Here is a 16,905-nt window from a genome sequence, read left to right on the forward strand (position 1 = left end):
ATAAATCGATTTCTCAATATAGAAGAGCACATCTTGCAAAGTCGAAGAGTGTTTCCTAAAAATCCTGTTGTTCCTCTCAAGCCAAATTTTCCAAATCAGAACAAAAGGAGCAATTAACCAAAGGCAAGCATAGAATGAAGATGGATATAACAAAGGCCAACTCATGAAGTGAGACCTGAGCTCCCTACATAGAGAAGAACTCCAATTTAACTTATTAGATAGCTAGTACCAACAATGAGAAGCAAAGGGGCAATGAAGGAGGAGATGATCGACTGATTCAAGGGACCCTCTGCACATGACACAAGGGAAAACAACAGTGATGCCAAGCCTATCCAATCTCATGCCAGTTAGAATTCTATCCTAAACGACCAACCAAGCAAAAGCCCCTACTTTAGGAAGATAGGCAGCGTGCCAAAATAACTTATATGGCAAGTCCTCCCCCTTAACATCTATAGACAAACAACTATACCCTTATTTAATCGAATACTCCCCTAATTTTGAATAGGTCCAAATAAGCTCATCATCCTCCTCTAAAAAGAGTAATGGACGTTTCTTTAACTCATCCACAAAAGAAAACTTAATATCTTGATCCACCGGAAGAGAATCAATTGATATCCATCTCACCACAGGTAAGAGGCCCGAGGAATCCACAAAAACTAATCAGCCACAAATAAACCCCAAGAAGATTCGAGGGAAGACATAAGAGGCAACCGATCCCTAAGGCTAGAAAGTGCAGGGAAACCATTCCAGACTTCCTCCCAGAACCTAGCCTTTCGACCATTATGGATAAGCCAGGACAACCCTGGAAAAATGATAGATCTACACTCAACCATGAAATTCCAGATTACAGACCCTTTAGGGAGTGAGGAAGTAGTAAAGATGGCCTCCCTAGAACAGTTTTTAAAGTATTTTGCAGACAAAATAGATGCCCACTTAGAGGAGGGTTGTTTATATAGCTTCAAGACTAATTTAGCACCAAGGGCCAAATTCTACTTACCAAGATCCTTAACCCCTGCACACCCTTTGTCTCTTGGAGTGCAAACCCTATCCCATGCCAACAAAGGGATCCTACCTTTCTTATTAACATTATCATTCCATATAAAATACCTTAAAACTGAATGTAGAGCAACCAAAGTCTTCTTAGGAGCCTTTAAAATAGATAACAAATAGATGGGAACCGCATTTAGAACAACTTTAATAAGCATGATTTTACCAGAAAAAGATAACCACTTATGAGACCAATAAATAATTCTTGAAGAAATGGCCCTCGAGATCCGCTCCCAAAAAGTATGCTTCTCTGAACCAGTAAAAAATGGAATACCTAAATACTTACAAGGGAACTGGCCAATAGAGAAAACCCAAAAGCGAGACAACATAGACTACACCAGAGGGGAAACATTAAGAAAGAAATTTTTTGACTTGGCCCAATTAACCTTTTGTCCAGAGAAGAAAGAATAGTCCATAATGATCCTATTAATGACCTTAGCCTCCCCCATGGTAGCTTTGCCAAACAGTAATGTGTCATCTGCGAATAAACAATGAGTATGACTCTCAGCCATATGAGGAATGGAAATCCCCTTCCATGCTCCATTATCCCTAGCTCCTAAGATGGCTCTACTAAGAGCTTCCGCCAAAATAATAAACAAAAAAGTTGACAACGGATCCCCTTTCCTGAGCCCTCTAAGTGAGGCGCAAAAGCCACATGGAGAACCATTCAAAATCACTGAGAACCTAGCTGTGCTAATACATGCCTGAATCCATTTGACCCATTTAATCCCAAACCCAAATTTTTTAAGCACACACAAGAGCGCTTGCCAACTTACCCTATCATATGCCTTCATCATATCCAACTTTAGAATGATAGCTAGAATAGACAACTAAGAGATAGAATACAGAATCTCATGGGCCACAATGGCCCCTTCTGCCTTTTCCCTACCAGGGACAAAACCCCTTTGTTCACCCGAGACAATTTTTGGAATGAGCTTGGCAAGCCTCAAGGAAATAGCCTTCGTAATAATTTTGTATAAGGTATTGCATGTGGAAATTGGATGGAAATCCACAAAAGATTTGGGATTATCACTTTTTGGAATGAGGGTAACCAAAGTTGAATTAAGCTCCCTCAAAATAGACCTATTGCACCTAGCCTCTTCTAAAACAAGACAAAGGTCCTCCCCAAGGAAAGACCAGGATTTTTGAAAAAAATGGGTAGTAAAACCATCCTGACCAGGAGCCTTGTCAGGTGACATTGAAAAGACAACCTCTTTTACTTCTTGAATAGAGAAAGGTGCCATTAGAATTGCATTATCCTCATTAGATATAAGATTGGGATAGGAGAAGCAAAACTATCATTGAAACCATATGCCTCCTCAGATAGCAAAGTCTTGAAAAAATGGATAGCCTCAATAGCAATCTCAGACTCTTCAGAAATAACAACTCCATTAGGGTTTTGAATACAAGAGATCCTACAACGTTGCCTTTTCATCTTAGTTGAGGTGTGGAAGAATTCAGTATTTCGATCACCCTCACACAACCATAGATCTCTATATTTCTAACACCAATAGATTTCTTCCCTAGAGAGAATCTCTTCAAGATGAGAATTCAAAGATTTATGCCTCAGCATAGTAGCAGAATCCATGCCACATTTCATAATCGTAGCATTAAGAGCTTTGAGTTCTTCCTGAATCTTAAGCTTCTTAGAGAAAATATTTTTAAAATGCAGTACATTTCATTTCTTAATTTCTTCCTTAAGATAAGAAATTTTTTTTACAAACCTAAACATCCTAGTTCCATGAACAAAATAAGTCGAGGACCACCAAGATTGTAAAAGCAAAAGAAAGGATGGATCTCGAAACCACATTGGTTCAAACTTAAAAGAAGAACACCCAGGAGCTCTATCATCCAAGATAGATAACAGAACCGGAAAATGATCAAAACTAGCATAAGGAAAAACTAAGGCCACAACATCCACATCAGAGGAAATCCAATTGTTAGAAACCAAAAATGATCCAGTCTTTCAGCCAACTACAAGAAATATTTCCTCCTATTAGTCCAAGTAAATGGACCATTCAAGGTTTTACAATCCACCAGGTCATTATTAGAAATGAAAGCAGAAAAGTCCTCTAAGATACGCTTATTGGGCAAAATACCCCCAAACTTCTCATCATAAGAGGAAATGGCATTAAAGTCCCCTCCAAAAACCACAAACTGGTCATGAAGGGAGGAGAAGGTAACGGATAGAGAATCCCAAAGGGCTTTTTTAGCCCCAATTGACATTGGTCCATACACATTGAACAACTAGATTTTAACATTCGAAACATGACTTTTAACCAAGGCTAGCATCTAGAAGGGAGCAGAAACAACCAGCTTTAACTCAATAGACACATCCTTCCAAAGAAAAGCCAAACCCCCAGATGCCCCCGTAGAAGGGGAGACACAAAAATTCCAAGACTTCCATTTGGAAAACAAAGAATCAGCACCATGACAACTTAACTTAGTTTCTTGCAAAAGTAACACATCGCACTTCATTAAATCCAACTATGATTTAATGAGGCACCTTTTGTTAGGGGAATTTAAGCCCCTAACATTCCAAGACATGATCCTCATTTCTCTTGAGGGGAGGCAATCTCTCCCCTCTTCTCAATTGCAAAATCCGCGTTCTCCAACTCAGCCCTCAAGCTACACTTGGAAGCCACAAACCGAGTAAATGGAGGACTAAATTTAGTCTTTTTCATACCTGTAGTCACACAAATCTGTCCAACTTAATTAAATAAATATTCGCTATTTATTTGATTAAAAATCCACTAGCCATCAGTTAATTAAATTAATATTTAATTAATTCATCTCCAAACATTCTCCTATTAATTAAATAAATTATTCAATTTATTTTAATTAATTCATTAAATCAAATTCAAATTAATTAAATAAATAAAATCAATTTATTTAATTAAAACCTCCCTTTTCCTCTTTTAAATAAATTAAATAAAACATTTATTTAAATCATTATCCCCCCACTTGCATTTTCCTACAAATGCAACTTGCACACATTTATTGAAATAAATGAATTTTTATTTTTAATAAAATCCTATTTTCCCTCACCCACCAAATCCACTTGCAAAATCTAATCCCCTTCTAGATTCTTCTAACCCCTTCCTAATTAGCCTAATCCATCCCCTAATTATTGTCACATTCCTAAGCAAAGGGAAGTCACTTCTCAAAGCCTAAAAGTCTTTGATAACCATTAAAGGCTTTCAACCTTCAACCACTAAATGTCTCAAAGTCTTGGATAACCTTTGAAAGCTTCCAACCTTCAACCACTTAATCCACAAAGTCTTCAAAAACCATTAATGGCTAACCCAAACCCTCAAACATGGTTAAAACATTTGTTTTGACTCAACCTCTACCCCACCCAAGGGTCTCATCAGGCCTTTAATGCTTTGACCATGATTATCTCTTAATCATTTGCACAAAGGTTTATCCTTGGATTAACTCTTAATCCAATGGGTAATCCTAATTTAGACTTGACCCTTACCTTCTAGATAACCATGAAGTCTTCTCAGGCATTCAATGCCTCCAACCCCTTCTCTCAACCCAACCCTATGTTGACACTTGTCACCGTTTTATTGGTGCAAATTGTGCACATGGATCCCCAACTTTCAAGCTTGACCCTTGATTAAACCTTTCAATCCTGGCCATCCATTGCTCCATTTTTCCTATAAATAGGGCCCATTCCTTCATAATCCAGATCCTGAAAACTTGTATGCATTTAGGCTATAGACATTTTTAGAGAGCATTTAGCATAAGCAATCTAACATCTTATCATTTTGGTTAAAATATATCATTTTAGCATCAATAGATTAGTATTAGCTTTTCATTTCACATTTAGAGCTATACTACAATCTCAATCCTCCATAAGGATCCATAGTACAAAAAGCTGCTGAGAGCTACACTATTTTGGAACTTGGAGAGGAGAGGAACAAGGGAGAAAGGAGCTAAGGCCATGCTAAGAGACAGTTGGAGATGTCTCATTATCTTTATTTCTTTAGTTAGATACATTAGCATGTTTTTAGTGTCTCTCTTGATATGCCTTTTGTAGATTAGTTTTGATTGACTAACACTAACGGTTTTTGTGTCTTTGGTGTTGTTTATCATTTGCTAACCTTGTGCCATTTAGGATGGCATCAATACCTAACCCTGATTTTGGGCTCAAGAGTGTAGACTGAATGCCAACATCAATCTCTAACTACATGTAGAATGCCTTTGGCTTCCTACCTCTTTTCACAGGAGAAGGAGATGGTGAGGTAGGGGATAAAAGGAATTGAACCAAAGGTGTATCAATCATTGGATCAAAACCCACATTCCCATCCCCATCCCCAGTTAAACCCAAGGCATTATCCACTTCCTGGACTTTATCAGAGAGAATATCAAAAGGATTGTGAGTTGGGGAAATTACCAAGGAAGAATTTAAATTAACCAAATCCTAATCAGTTGCTTCAACTAATTTATCAGTGACATCCGAGTTCAAGGTAATTTTATGATCAAAAACCATTTTTTGAACTTTAGCAATTAAGTCATCATCAGGAAGGAAAGATTCCATACAATTAGCAACTGGACAAACATCTATTTGAGAATTAATAAGTAGGCCATCCTTCAAAGAGTTGATCACACTTTTTTCCTCGGTTCCCCCTTTGTCTCCCACTTTAGAACTATTATGTTTCTAAAAATGCCTCTAATCATGTTAAAAACTAAATCTCTCCCCCAAAGCAGTTGATTTTGTAACTAATATAATGAGTTTATTTGATCTATAACTAACATTGGGAGTTGATTGGAGGAGATAGATTCTAGGAAGATTCTAGATCCCGAGTGTTAAACACAAGTTCCCTAATTTCTAAAAACAAAATCATGTTGGAGAAAGGAAAGTAGTCAACTCCAATTGAACAAAGAACACAAACCTAACTACGCAAACATAAGAACCAAAAGAGGGTGATGCTCCTACATCGGGCTTTCCAAGTGAGTTGTTTGTGAGCGTACCTTGCAAAATAATTTGGGTAGTAGAAATCCCCTTTCAAGTTGTTATCAACTTGCAACATACTCCCTATGCTTGAAATTAGCAACCTTTATAAATTTACTTCTTTCTTTTCTTCCAACATGTGAGTATAATAGTGTCTCCTTTACTTAGTATGACGAATTGGTTTATTCATATGCGCTTGTGGATCCATGTCCACACTACATCAAAGTACTTCACCCAGGTTTTCCTTGCATTTGTTGTCAACTTGTTGATTTCATCTTAAGACAAACTTTTAGAAACATTAACTTCTCCCGATCTGTCTTCTTCAACCAAAATTGTGGTCTTCACACCCCATCTCATCATCGTTAACATTTGGCCATAATTATACATGGAGTCTCTCATTGTTGTACCTTTCCAAGTCTTTGCCCAAGTTAGAAGAATCAATTTCATCATCAATATAAACAAAATGTGATAAAGTAGTCATGGTGTTTAAAATGTTTCTTGTCTCCACTGATGCACTATATTGTTTGGCTTCCTCATACCTCTCTATTGTAACCATGACACATTCATGTAAAGAAATTTTAGTTGTATCAAAATATTGTAAAAATTAAAATATTACGTCTTCATCCCCTACTGAAATATTTGTCCTAGTTCCTCTCAATACAACCAACTTTTCCTCAGTGACTGCAATTTGAAGTAAAAGATCATCTTTCGTATTTTTTTTTGTTATCTCCACTCTCTATTGATGAAGAATATGACTAATATTTAGTATTGCCTTAGAACATGGGATTCTTGTTTATCTACTATAATTGGGTTATCCTCAAGTCTCCTATTGGTTGTCCTACATGCAAGTTAGCACCATTCACATTCTTGCAACATTCAAAAAAATAAAGAACCACAGGTACTTGGTTGCTACTGCAACTTCTTCTTTCTCCCCACCATCTACAAACTCTTTCCCACTTACTAGCATCACCTTACTATTGCCACTATGGTTGTCCTATTTTGGCTCTTGCAAAGGCAACAAGGTATGTTTGGTTCCCTCCTTCTGGTAAAACTACCAAGGTCTACCAATCAACAAGTGACACACATCCATTTATGGAAACTTATAGCCATACAATGAAAATTTCCACATAACCCAATTGAGAAATCAACAAAATGATCACTTAAAATCCATATGAAAAGAATAGACAACATACACATCAAAGATGACACAAAATATACCCTAGGAAAACCCTCATGAGGCAAAAACCAACTTCCAAAAGCATCTATCATATATGTATTATCAGCAATGCAACATTACAAATACAATCATGAAATCTTCTAAAACCCCATCCATCAACAAGAACTCCATGTGAATAAGAATGTAACCACAAATACCATGTCATGCTTCCAACATCCACAAATATTAAACCTCACTTACCCAAACAACTATCCTTGTGGTTTCTTTCATAAAAACAAGCTCGGACTACAAAACTAAAAAGTGGTATTGCATCAAAAACATGTGTTACCAAGCGATGAAATATTTGGGAGTATTGATTCCATCTTGGATGATTGTAAATAGGGGAATAGTGTGAAGATTAGGGAAAGAGCATTTATGATTTCTCTTACCATTATAGGTAAGATTATTTACAGAAAAAAATTGTTTGAGGTAGGCTCCGCACAAGCTACAAAGTTTAAGAGTATGGTTGAAGCAGTCACCAGTGAGGAGGGACCTCAAAGAGATCAATCTAGACTGGTCAGCAAGAGTAATCACAATGAAAACACAAAGATATGATGGAGGCAATGCAGAATAGATTATTTTATTGCATTAGATTTGATTACATCCAACCGATAACAACTGGGTTACAACATACCGGCTCACGGGCCTAGTAGAATAGGTCACAACCGGGACCTTGAATCTTATGATCTATCTTCTATGCACAATCTAGCTACTTGATTCTCTGATTGATTCTAATTCCTTCCATTCTAATGTATAATTACAAACATATATATATCAATCCAAAGGATCCAGTCAGCCCAACAGCGATCAAAACCCGAAGAACAAGACCTAACATACAAAATAAACAAGGTCGACCTCAGCCAAGAGATTCCTCTGAAAAATTCAAAGGATGAAACGTAGATCATGGGAAAAGGTCAGGCATATGCCAAGGAACATCAGAATCAACACCCAAGGCTCTGCAAGCTTCTGAATGGGTTCCGATAGATCACCAGAATAGGTCCAGGCAACCGGTAACAGGAAACTATCATGGAAACCGATAGCGATATCTTACTAGAAAATGATCCAAATGCAATTTGGTCTGGAAGCAAGAAAGATGATCAAGTCTTCAAGTAGAATCCAAATCCATAGGGTTCGATGAGCCAAAATCAAGACACATAGAAAGGAAAACTGAAACTGCAAATAGAAAAAAAAAAAAAAAAAATCAGAAAGGAAATTTTTTTTGGGTGATGCAAGATTGCTATGAACCGGGGATGCTCCTGCATCAAACATCTAGGGTTATTGAAAAAGTGAGCCTCTCACTTTACCAGGGTCAGAGGAAAACCAAGGTGGTTTACCTCTGCCTTATAAATCCAAGATGAATCTTCAACTGGTATGACCATCCACTTGACAAGATATTCCTTATACTCACTGCTCCAGGTACTACGCCCAATCTTATTGTCCAAAATCTCTTCAATATAATCTAGTTCCTTCTAAGGTAACTGTTTCTCCAATTCTGCAACACTGTTCTCATTGAATTTTGGTTCATGGTACTCATGAAGATCTGCAATGTTGAATATACATGAAATACTTAGACTATCCGATAACTCCATTTCATATGCATTTCCAGAACTAAACTTCCTCAAAATCCTTCAAGGTCCAAACTTCTTCATCTGCAACTTATTATATGTTCCAACTGGGAATCTCTCATTCCTCAAATATACTATCACTTCATTGCCAACTTCAAATTCCTTATGTCTCCTCTTCTCATATGCCTTCTTCTTATACTTGTTGTTCATGTCTTCCAAATGTTGCTTAACCTAAATATGCAATGCTGCCATGTGATCTGCAAAGTCTTCTTCTTCTGACCTCCTCCGGTCTTCACTTCTAATGTCTTTCAATTCTGATATCCCTCTAGGATTCACTCTGGTAGCAATCTCAAAGGTTTTCTTCCGATACTTCTATTCACTGAATTGTTGTAGGGAAACTCTACTTGTGCAAGGATTAAATCCCAACTTCCAGTTTTATCTCCCACTAAACATCTTAACAAATTTCCCAAACTTCAGTTAACAACTTCTATCTGTCCATTAGTTTGTGGATGAAAAGTAGAACTGAACTTCAAATCTATCTTCATCTTCTTCCAAAGTGATCTCCAAAAATAGCCAACAAACTTAGTATCTTTGTCTGAAACTATGCTCTTACATAATCCATGCAATCTCACCACTTCTTTGAAAAATAGGTTTGCTACATGCAATGCATCTGATGTCTTCTTACAAGGTATGAAATGAGCCATTTTTGAGAATCTATCCACTACCACAAATATAGAATTATTCCCTCTCGGTGTCTTAGGCAATCCAAGTACAAAATCCATGCTTATATCCTCCCAAGGTCTTACCGGTACTATCAAAGGTTTATACAATCCCACATTCTAACTACTACCTTTTGCAACTTGACAAACTCTACAACCATTTGCTTCAGTCTACCATAACCGGTTCTCTACATGCTTTCCAAGGTTCTACAAAATCCAAGTCTTCATCATACAAGGTCTTCAAATCTTCAAATCCTAACACTATCACTCTTATCTCTGTTAGCAAATTCCTTCTCCTACTCAATGCATCAACAACTTTGTTACATTTCTCACTTCTATGCTTCAACACAAAGGTGTAACTCTGCAAGAGTTCTACCCATATCATATGTCTCTGATTCAACTTACTCTAACTGTTCAAATACTGCAAAGCTTGATGATCTATATACAACACAAACTCCTTAGGCAACAGGTAATGTCTCCACTTCTTCAAGGCTTTAACTATGGGACAAAACTCCTGATCATACACTAAATATCTCCTCCAGGCATCATTCAATTTCTCACTGGAATAGGCTACTACTCTTCCTTCTTGACTCAAGACTGCTCCTATTGTTGTTCCACTTGCATCACAATCCACTTGAAATACTTTATTGAAATTCGGTAAAGCTAACACAGGCTGCTCAATCACTTTCTACTTCAACAGGTGGTCCACTTGAATTCCTTTTGATCTCCTCTCATGGTCTCAGTCATAGGGTTACAAACTGAACTGAAATTTCTAATAAACTTCGAGTAAAAACTAGCCAATCCATGAAATGATCTTAACCCTCCAATGCTTCCCAGTGTAGGCCATTCAACAATTGCTTTCACTTTCTCAGGGTCCATCTTAAAACCATCCTCTGATGTCACACATCCCAAATAGATTAACTTATCCTTCATGAAAGTACACTTCTTGATATTGATCAACAACTTCTCTTCTCTCAATCTCTGCAAAATTTATCATAACTACAACAAATGCTCCTCTTTTGTCTTACTGAAAATCAGAATTTCATCCAAATACACAATAACAAACTTACCCAATAATTTATTCAATACCTCATTCATCAGCCTCATGAAAGTACTCGATGCATTAGTCAATCCAAAAGGCATCACCAACCATTCATACAGCCCTTCATTTATCTTAAATGTTGTCTTCCACTCATCACCTTCTCTAATCCTAATCTGATGATATCCACTCTTCAAATCAATCTTTGTAAAGTATTTTTCTCCACTCAAACAATCCATTATGTCATCCATCCTAGGCAAAGGAAACTGGTATTTCACTGTGATCTTGTTTATTACTCTTGAATCAGTAGACATCCTCCATTCTCCATTCTTCTTAGGTGCTAATACCGTTTCTACTGCACAAGGGCTCAGACTCTCCCTCATCAAACCTTTCTTCAACACCTCTTGCACTTGTCTATTCAATTCCTCATTCTCTATCGGTGTCAATCAGTGTGCATCTTTGTTAGGCAAACTAGCTCTAGGAACCAAGTCCATGCAATGACTAATACTTCTCACATGTGGCAATCCATTAAGTACATTATCTGAAATGATGTCTGCATATTCTGTCAGCAAATCTTTTATCACTTTCGGGTGTTCTCCTTTCAGTTCCAGACTCTCCATCTTCTTAGGAATTAAGGCAAAGCACACATTCTCATGTTTTAGTCCATCCATTAATTTCCTTCCATCTACCAAACAAATTCTAGAATTCATACAAACTTCATTCTTCAAAGGTTCCTCCAAAGGCAACAAGGTTTGCTTCATCCCATTGGGCACAATAGTGTATGCATTCTTTCTCCCATCATGTACTGCCTGTCTATCAAACTACCAAGGTCTACCCAACAAAAGATGACAAATATCCATAGGCAGAATATTACACAAGACTTCATCATGATAATTCCCAATTTTCAATTTTACCAAACATTGTTCACTTACTAACAACTTATGTTCATCCTAAATCCATGCTATCTTATAAGGCTTAGGGTGTTTCAATCTCTCCAATTTCAACTTATTCACCATCTCTTCTGAAATAAGATTATCTGAACTACCACTATCAATAAAAACTTTACAACACTTACTGAATACCTTAAATTTTGTCTTCAACAGATTCTTCCTCTGCAAGGGCTCTTCATCTCCTCCAATATGACACAAAGCTCTCCTCATCATCAATAGTTCTCCATCTTCTGGTTTATTATCTGATCTGGTGGGGTTTTCTTTCACCACTGCTGCTCTTCTAGTAGTTTTTGTCTTCTTACACTTGAATGCATGATGTCCTTCTCCAGCACACTTAAAGCAGGTTCCTTTAAATGTCCTCTTGTCTTGTCTTCTAAAGTTTTCATTCTGGTAACCATCCGGTTCTCTCCTTTGGTATAAATTTCTATCATCCTTCTTGTATGAATTACCTTATTTGCTCACTTCCTTGTCCTTGCTCTGATTTGTATTGTTTCCTCTTCCTCCGGTATATCCTCTTCCTCCTTGAAATCTTCCTCCTGTAAACCTTCTACCCTTACCTCTTTTTCTCTACTCATGTCTTTTGTTTAACTTCTCTTCTGCCTTTAGGGCATATTGGTAAGCCTCTTCTACACTCTCCAATTTGATCATACTCAATTAATCTTGTATAGACATCCACAATCTATTCAAATATCTTTCAACTTGTTCAACTTTATCATCAACATGTCCGGATCTGATATTCAACTTGTAAAATGCTTCAATGTACTCCTTCACACTAGATTCCTTCTGTCTCAAATTCTGCAACTTTCGGAATAGATCCACTTGATAATTAGTTGGCACAAACTTTGATTTCAACTTAGAAATCATCTGGTCCCATGTCTTAATCTTCTCTTTACCTCTTCTCTATCTATCAACTTGCAAATGCTCCCACCAAAAAGATGCATGACCTTTCAACCAGGTACACACATATTTCACCTTCCTTTCTTCTGCAGTGTTTTCAAAATCAAAATACTTCTCCATCTCTGAGATCCAATCCATCAATTAATCTAAATCTAACTTCCCATCGTATTCTGATGGAGTACAATGAGGTTTAGTATTTTCCCTACTCAAAACCATCAAAAACCTTTCCTCATCTGGATCAACCACTGGTAGGTTTGCTTGTTTTGTTGGGGCTTCTTCTCCTTCATCTTCACTTACCTCTTCAATATGTCAGCATCTTCTCTAGGCTGCCTCCATAGATTCTAACCAGACTGCTATTCCTTGCAATATCTCCATCATAGCAGGGTCTGCATTCCCATTCGCTCCACCATTCCTAGCTCTTATTCATGCCATCGTTCACACTAGTCCTCTGCAACTACTGGTCGGATCTGTAATCCACCAGCCTACAACAAAATTCCAAGACACGCAACCTCTGGAATGAAACTTCACTCTGATACCACTTGAAGTAGTCACCAGTGAAGAGGGTGTTGGCATTTGGAATAACTGATATAGATGCAGGTGATGCAGTTAAAGTTGGATGACTGCACCAGTAAAGGATAGAAGTCTATTTGTGATGAAGAGATTGAGATTCTATGAATAGATGACATGATCAGTTATTTGTGTTGTCATTGTTGGCAACTGATGTCAAATGATGTTCCTGATGTCTTTTTTTATCATCTAAGAGATTTGGTTTACCGGAAGACAGGGTTTACTGGTAGAGAACTAAAGTTTATGAAATAGGACTTTAACCGGTAAAACTAAGATGTTTTTTCTTGAATTGGGTGATTGGTCATTTTTGGTGATTTGAGGTTTGGATGGTGAATTTGTATTATGGAAAGGTGTATGTGATCAGAACCGGAATTTGTGGATATTACCGAAGGCATTTTTCAAATTTTTGATGAAGTTTTGCTAAGGTTTTAGTAGGGTTTAGGGACCGGTGAATAAATCATCAAACTGGTAATGATCTTGTTATGGCAGTGATCGACGACAAGTCTACATGAAGTTGGTAACACGGCACAACCTGCATGAAAGATTTGATTATTGTTTTGGCACAATTCAAGGAAGAATTTCTGGGAAATTAGTGAAACGCTTAGTAGAGTGTTTTGAGGGTTTGACTTTGGTACAGATCATATTTCTGTTATGGGTTACAATCAACCAATAGTTGATATTGCATTGTAATTTTTTGTAATGATTTGTATATTGATTTGTGATGATCTCTTATTATTTGAATTATAAATTCAAGATGTAACTAGGGTTTTGTGGCTGACCTAGTTGAGATGGCTATTTAGGATGATACAGTTGATGTTTAGTGTGTCGGTGGTCTTAGAGAATGTGTTAAGCCATCCAAGAGAAGTGTGAGATCTTCCTGAGAGTTGCAGAATGTTGTGTATAACTGGATCTAATCAAGCAAGAAGAGAAGTTCAAGTAACAAATCACTCTTTCATTGTTGTTCCCTAAAAGTTGCAACAAGTTAAATCCCTTAACCGAGTAGGTCCTAACAGGCCTTAAATATTTAAGTCCCCTAACAGGGTATCTCTCAAAAGAGTGTTAAATCCTCTCATGAGGTTGATCCTAATAGATCATCAAGCTCCTAACTAGGCTCCAAGGCAAATCCCCTAACCAAGTGACTCCTAATAGGGTCTTCTCCTAACCGGGAGTATTGTAAGCTCCTAATAGGGCTAAGCTCCTAATAGGGCATACTTCAAAAGAGTACAAATATTTGTGGGTGCCAACTCTCACCATGGTCTTTCCCTATTTGGGTTTCCATGTCAAAAACTTATGGTGTTCATGTGTGGAATGGTTTTCATGTGATGTTATTATTTATGTTTCATTTCATGCATTATTTCTAAGATATCGGTTATGATGTTTTATCAGAAGTTTATCAAAGGTTACCGGTACTAATAAGGAGTTGTTTGAGAAATTTTTTGATCTTATTGATAAGGTTAATGAGTTGGTAAATGATCTAGTTTATATAATTTCTTTGGTGGTGAAATTATTGATAGATATGGTTAATGATTTGATTAATGTGTTAAGCAAATCTAATAAAGAGGTTATTAGATCTGATTAAAGAAGTTGAGACATTTGTTAAAGGGTTTTAGATCTGATATAAGTTTGTTTTTAGAGTTGAAGTTTCAATTGGTCTTAATATTGATTCACCCCCCCTCTCAATATTAACCGGATCCTCATAGGATTAACAATTGGTATGAAAGCATTGGTCCTTTGTGTACAAAAAGCCTAACCACTTGAGGAAAAGATTCTAAGGAATTCAAGATGATGAAGAAAGAGGGTCCCAAGTTCAACAAGGATAAATACAAGATCTGGAAAGACTAAATGAAGATCTACATCATCAAAGGTCTTGATGCACAATTTTGGAAGAAATTTAAATCAACATATGTTGCTCCTACCACTAATCCCTTGACACTGGATGAACTCAGAGAGCAGCAAGATAACATGCAAGCCCTAGAAGCTATTGTAAGTACTTTATCTAATTCAGAATATATTGATGTTCAAGGATTGGAAACTACAAGTGAGGTTTGGGAAAATTTAGAGACAATCTATGGAGGAGATGAGCATGTTCAAAGAGCCAAAGAGGAAAGCTTGAGAGGAAATTTCAATGACATGAGAATACTTGAAGGAGAGAATATTGCATAATATGGTCAGAGAATCAAAGAAGTTGTTGGTGGCATAAAAAGTGAAAGAGGTAAAATAGAAGATGATACAAAAGTAAGTAAAATGCTCAGAACTCTTCAACCTTAGTATGCTATTAGAGTATCGACAATCCAAGAACTTAGATCTATTTCAAAGGATAAGGTAACTATTGATTCATTGATTGGTCAGCTTACAACTTTCGAGTTAAATAGTTTTGACAATAGTGTGACAAAATCTATTGAATCTGCCTTTAAAGCTTCTATTACTGGTTCATTTGCTAGAAAAGGAAAAGATATATGTCAAAATCATGAGTGTAGGACAAGTCATGGAAGTAACCAGGGAAATGAAGACAATGAAGATCAAGTGATGGAACTTGAGACACTATTAGCAAAGAGATTTCCAAGAGGCACTAGTAAGTATAAAGGAAAGCTACCTTTGAAGTGTTTCTCTTGTACTAAAATTGGTCATATTGCTACTAACTACCCTAAAACTGATAAGAAAGAGAAGTTTAGAAGATTCAAAGGAAAGAGCAAGAAACATTGTTATGTGGCAGTAGATGAAGGTGTGACTGATGAGGAGTTGAAAGAAGAAGATGATAATGAAGAAATTGTGTTTGTAGCTATGAAGGAGGAATTGTCTAATGAAAAGCCACTAGTGTCTCATATGGAGAATAGTGATGAATGGATTACAGACAGTGGTTGCTCACACCACATGACTAGAGATTAAAGTAAGTTCATAATGGTGTAGGAGAACCTAGGACCTAGTTTTCTTGTTTTTACCAATTTTGGCTTGTACTGGCCCTAGCCAAGTCATTAGGGAATAAGGACTCTAGGAGGGTCCAAGAGTGTGTGATTGGTCAATGTAGGCCTAGGTGGAGTTCATTTTACCTAGGTTTGCATTTTCATGTAAATAGTGTGTTTGAGCAGTTTTTGGCCTTTTTGTTGGTCAAAAGTGTCAAAAGTTGACACTAGCCTTAGAGAGGGTTAAATAGGTCTTAGGAAGGTTTGAAAATTCATATGTGATGACTGGGAATAGGTCTCTTAGGTTGGAGAGACCAAAAAGTGTAAAAACACAATGTTGCAAAAAGTTGTCATGACAACTTTTCTCCTGAAATTGATTCCACGTTGAAGTTAGGGCTTTCTTAATGCCAAGGAAGAACTCCACATGTGGGAAGGATATATAAACCCTCTCTTACATGTTTACCAAGGTTGGTGTACTTGGAGTTTGAAAGCAATAATCAGAATACAAGATTTTGGACTGAATTTTCCTTTGTTTTTGGTCAAGTTTTACATTCTTTGAAGGTTTAATGGATTGAATCCATGAATCCAATGATGGATTGAGATTCATTAGTGTGTTGCAGAGTAGGCTTTTCATTTCCAAGCATTGTAATTAGCATTTACTTTTGTTAAGTGATTTGACTCACAAGTAGCTAGTTTTGGCTTGTAAATAGTCATTTTCTTGAAAATATGGTTGCCCCATGAGTCCCACACGTGCTTTCATCATGGCTAGTTGGGGCATGGTTGGCAACCTCCTATATAGTGTAAATATGTAGGTTCAATTAATGGAGGAGTGTTTGGTTATGGCTGCCACCTCATTCTAGGCAAGTCCAAGAGCAACCTGGCTACAGAAGAAGAGGTGAAAAAGTGTTGAAGAGTGCAGAGGTGAATGAAAGAACACCATTTCTGAATTTGGAGGAGTTGATGGGGTTGGGGCAGACTTTAATGTACAAGGAGTCTTGAAGAATCCATTTAATAGAAAAACCCAAATTGCCTACTCACTGTTGGT

This window comes from Cryptomeria japonica, chromosome 4, assembly GCF_030272615.1.
Source record: "Cryptomeria japonica chromosome 4, Sugi_1.0, whole genome shotgun sequence".
In the NCBI taxonomy this organism is placed as follows: domain Eukaryota; kingdom Viridiplantae; phylum Streptophyta; class Pinopsida; order Cupressales; family Cupressaceae; genus Cryptomeria; species Cryptomeria japonica.